Consider the following 5,504-nt stretch of genomic DNA (forward strand, 5'->3'; position numbering starts at 1 on the left):
CTTGTGATGTCACGGCTGCTCTGCTCTTGTAAAATGCCTGCTCAGCTCCCCTTGCCTCTTCACTCCTATGCAGCTCAGGACCCAGTCCATGAAATGGTGCCTCTAGCACTCAGGACTGGGTCTTCCCGCCTCTACTAACCCTCTACTCCCTCACAGACTTGCCCACAGACCAACCCCATCTATGCAATCCTTCATAGAGAGTCCCTTCACAGGGCATTCTACATGGGTCAAGCTGACAATTAAAACTGACCATTACAAAGTCGGGTGGTGGTGGCATGTACCTTTGATCCCAAAACTCAGGAAGCAGAGGCAGGTAGATTTCTGTGGGTCTGGGGCCAGCCTGGACTACAGAGTGAGTTCCGGGACACCCAAGACTACACAGAGAAATGCTGTATCAAAAATAAATAAATACATACATACATACATACATACATACATAAATAAATAAATAAATAAATAAGACAAAATAAAACTAACAAGGCACAACCCTCCTGTCTGGTGGAGAAACAGCCCTGTGTCCTTCTCATTGGCTCCTCCAATACTGCCCTGCGGGGCCTCATCTGGACCCACTATCTGTACACCAAGATCAGCAGCTGTGTGCCAGATGGAGCAGGATTGGCCAAGCATCCTGAGAGAGAAGGAATCAAGACACTCAGCTCGAACCCAACCATAGTGTTTTGTGTGCTTCTGCTGCTACACTGTTACAATGAGGAGAATTCTTCCAAAGAAGCTAAACACTGTTCTACCCGCTCTTGAGAGTGATCTAGAGACCCCCCCCCAGCATGGAAGAATTCAGGGGAGCCCCAAGGAAGGGCTGTGGGAAGAAGAGCACCCAACGGGGCGCCCAGCAGCCTCCTACACACTGTGTCAGAAACCTTATCAGATTTCTTGTTTAAAAGCTTTTTGTTTTCCAGAAAAAGAGATTAAAAAAAAAAAAAAGCAACCAAGACACACAGGGCACCTCGGCCTGATGCTCTGGTCTCAGGGAAGGAACGTCGCCCCCTCAGTTTTCTCTTTAGTGGGGATAAGATCTAGTTTTCTCTTCAGTAGGGTTAATATTGAGTATAAACAGACGGTCATGCTGCCAACCCTGCAGGACCACAGACTGTGTTCCGAGGGGAGCCTGCCCTATGTGGAGAACCATAGAAATTCAGTAGTCTCGTGGGCAGGACAAAGGTAGCCGTGATATGGGGGCACTACCAGGCGCCAGGTCCTACCTGCTGGACAGGGTGTGGAGCAGGGTCCAGCCTGAGCACTGGCATTCTGACAAGGTAAGTGCCAATGCTGTATCTATGCCTAGAAGTCTAGCGAAATCAGAGAGAGCCCAGCCAAAGTCCACCTGGCGTCTGAGTTTCGCTTTTGAGTGTATTGCGGTGGGCGGAGGTGAGTGTGCTGTCTGACAGGAGTCTCCTTTCAGAGTGAGCCTTGAGGACTGGGCTCTGCCTTCAGGCTGGCAGCATTCACCTCTCCCTTCACCCAACCCAAAGATGCCTCCGCTTCCTGGGGCTGCTCCACGGTTGCCTCTCCAGCCAGCAAGTCCTGACCTCACCCTTCTTTAGACACCTGCTGTGTGGATGAGGGACACTGGGTGAGAGACACAACACAAGGCAAGAGCCTCGGTTTCCCCCCAAAGGAGAGAGAGACAGGTGAGTGGCGTGCAGAGTCTCTAGAGAAGGATTGACTTGGGATTTGGGAGAAGCCTACTAAAATGAGGAAGTAAGGTCTGTGTAACAGCTGGCGACCTGTCAGGAAACAGCCACCGGTCACGATGGCTCTCACTTCCTGTTGATCTCCACTGCGCGTTTTTCAGAGAGCAGTGTTCTGAGGCAGGCTCTCACTCTAGAGCCCTTACTGACTTCCAACTCAGGGCAATCCTCCTGCCTCAGCCTTCTGAGTGCTGGGATGATAGTGAGCCACCACACCAGGCTGAGTATCTTTTTAATATTTTCGTCTCTATCTGGGTACTGCTTTTCATTTCGACCAGGAAACTTCCTCCAGCTCAGGTTGGCCTCAAAGTGGACATCCTCCTGCCTCATGCTCTTCAGTATTGCCTCCGGGTGCATGGAATTTTGATCTCAGTACTCACAAGACGTAGAGGGAGGAGTTCAAGGCCATCCCTGGCTACACAACAAGTTAGAAGCCAGCCATCTTGGACTATGTGAGACATCAGTGGGTGGAGCCTCAGGAGTACCTACAAACGTGCCTCACAGGAGAGGTCAGACGTGAGGCAGGGGGTCAGCTGCGATCAATAAGCACACAGACTAGAGACAGACAATGGTTTGACAGTGACGGGTTTGGTGTTGGTTGTTTATTAAGCTTTCTTAATCACCATCGGACACTGTCCTCCCTTGCTTTCTGTTGCTGTGATAAGCATAAAGACCAAATGCAACCTGGGGAGGAAAGGGTTACTCTTACAGTTTACCATCTACTATGAAGGGGGAGTCAAGGCAGGAACTCAGCTAGAACCTGGAGGCAGGCGCTGAAGCAGAGACCATGCAGCAATACTGCTTCCTGGCTGGCCCCCTATGGCTTGCTCAGTTTGGCTGTCCAGGGGCAGCACCGCCCACAGTGGGCTGGGCCACCCTCATCAATCATTAACCAAGACAACACCTTAAAGACTTGTACACCGGCTAATCCGATGGAGGCAGCTCCTCCACTGAGGGTCCCTCTTCTAGCTCAACATTTCTCAACCTGTGGGTGGCGACTCCTTTGAGGATCAAATGAACCTTTCCCAGGGGTGGCCTAAGACCATCAGAAAACACAGATATTTACAGTATGATTCATAACTACCAAAATTACAGTTATGAAGCAGCCACTAGAGAACAATGCGATGGTTGGGGGTCACCACATGGGGAGCTGCTGTATTGAAGGGTCACAGCATTAGAAAGGTTGAGAATGGTTGCACTAGCTTGTGTCGAGTTGGCAGGACAAGCAAACAAGCCACAACAAGCAGCGTGGAACCTGCAGGGCATGCTGGGTATCACAGCCACACTCTCTCCTGTGTTTGCTCCAGGGAGGATGGTGGATTACCCAGGCTACAGTCTGCCCGGCGTGGCTGCCTCCTTGCTCTTCCTTCTGCTGACTGTGAAGCACCCAGGTAGGGTCCCTTCCTCCCTTGCTGGCACGCCCTGCGGAGCTAAAATACACAACACAACCAGATGGTGCAGTAACTCGGGGTGTAGAGGTCCAGGGCTCGAGCTGGGCTTTCCAACCCCGGCTCTGGATAGCTCTTACTTAGTTGCTCATCTCTTGGGCACTGGTAACAACTTTAGATGGCAATAAGAGTCACCTGGAAGTGTGCTTGACTGGGTATTTGGAGCATGAGCAGTTTTTATCTCGTGCTTTTAATCCTGTGGGTAAGGATGTCACATGTAAATCCCACCAGCGGATGACACAAGATCTCTACTTAAGTTCTGGAGAGCATTTTTGAGCCGTACTTATTTTATTTCATCTTAAGTCTGAATTAAATAAATTTATTCTTTTAACTACTTTTATTTAGCTTTTAATGTTACATTTATGTGGGGGCAGGGCTCATGTTCATGGCGCTGCTTGTGTGTGGAAGTCAGAAGACAAGTTGCTGGTTCTCTTCTTCCACTATGTGAACCCTGGGACTTGAACTCCTTCTTCAGGCTAGGCTGCAAGCATCTTTCTCTGCCAAGCTTCCCAGCTTCTCCCTCTGCCTAGACAGGGCCTCACAAGGCCCAGGAAGGTCTCTAACGCTCGCCAGTAGCCAAGATGACCTTGAACTCCTGGTCCGTCTTACTGGGACTGCAGAGGAAGAATGTGGTATACAAATGACACTTGAAATTCTTTTTTTTTTTTTTTTTGACACTTGAAATTCTTAAACATAGCAACTGTACTGGCCGGTTTTGTATGTTAACTTGACACAAGCTAGAATCATCAAAGGAAGGAGCCTCAGTAGAGGAAACGGTTGGATGAGATCCATCTGTAAGGCATTTTCTCATTTAGTGATCAATGTGGGAGGGCCCAGTCCATGGTGGGTGGTGCTGCCCCTGGTATGCTGGCCCTGGGTTCTATAAGAAGGTGGGTTGAGCAACATGGAGAGCAAACCAGTGAGCAGCACCCTCATGGCCTCTGCCTCAGCTCCTGCCTCCTGGTTCCTGCCCTGTTTGAGTTCCTGTCCTGACTTCCTTCAGTGCTGAACAGCAATGCTGAAGTGTGAGCCTGAAGTGTGAAGTTCCTCCCCTGCTTGTTTTTCAGTCATGGTGTTTCATCACAGCAATAGAGACCCTAGGCCAGCAACATAGAGAATTATCTAACATCTCTATGATATTCAGATGTCAAGGAAGATGACTTAAAATTTGACCAGAAGACTTGAACTTTCTAGACAAACCATGCCTCTAACCCACCTCTGTGAAACCCACTGTTGCCACTTCCTGGACTTTTGCCTTCTCTAGAAGGAAGGAAACAAGCAAGTCTGTTCCCTCCCTGGGATGATTGGCCCTGCAAGGCTGCAGGACCTGGTGGCATCGTTGGTTTACCTAAACTCAAAATGGCTATAGAATCAAGATAAAATTCCCCGTAGAAATGGCCATAGAATCAAGATAAAATTCCCCGTAGAAATGGCCATAGAATCAAGATAAAATTCCCCGTAGAAACATCATCTCACAAATTAATTTATTTGGGAGTGAAACCCAGAGCTGTCGTCACTGATCGTGGCTTCAGAGTGACAGTCTCAGGAGAGAAGCGGTGGCTCTGCTATTGTGAGTGCTAAATGCTCTGCCAGAGGCCTGAGTTCAGCTCCCAGTCCCTATGCGGCTCACCGCCACTGGTAACCCCGGCTCCCAGGGGTCTGATGCTCCCATCTGCTCTGCACACACATGTGCGCACCCACACAAAGGTGCATAATTAAAAATAAAATACTTAAAAAAGTCCCAGGTCTCAAAGGTTCCTTGGCCATGGAATTGCTTCCAAATCACAAGGCTGGTGATGCACTCATGCTCAGATTTTTATTTTATTTTTTACTTGTTTTTAAAAAAGAAAACAAACTATATCTTTTCATTACACATACCAATCCAAGTTCTCACTCTCTCCCCTCCTCCCATTCCCTCTACTTACCTCCCTCCACCCCTCTCCCATCCATTCCTCCGAGAGGGTAAAGAACATTGCTTTGGAGAAGGTCCAAGGCCCTCCCTACTATATCTAGGCTGAGCACAGTACCCATCCAATGAGAATAGGGCCTGAACTTGCCTTGCCCTGTAGCCAGACTGATGAATATCTTAAATATCACCATAGACCCTTCATCCAACAACTGAGGGAAACAGAGGCAGAGACCCGCATCAGAGCACTGGACTGAGCTCCCGAAGTCCAGATGAAGAGTGGAAGGAGCGAGAGTATGAGCAAAGAGGTCAGGACCACGATGGGGACACCCACTGAAACAGTCTCCCTGAGCTAACGGGAGCTCACCAACTCCAGCTGGACTGGGAAGGAACAAGCATAGGATCACATTTTTAAACTTTAGGATACATACAGGGTTTGTTTTT

This window comes from Microtus ochrogaster, linkage group LG2 (assembly GCF_000317375.1).
Source record: "Microtus ochrogaster isolate Prairie Vole_2 linkage group LG2, MicOch1.0, whole genome shotgun sequence".
NCBI classification, from domain to species: Eukaryota; Metazoa; Chordata; class Mammalia; order Rodentia; family Cricetidae; genus Microtus; species Microtus ochrogaster.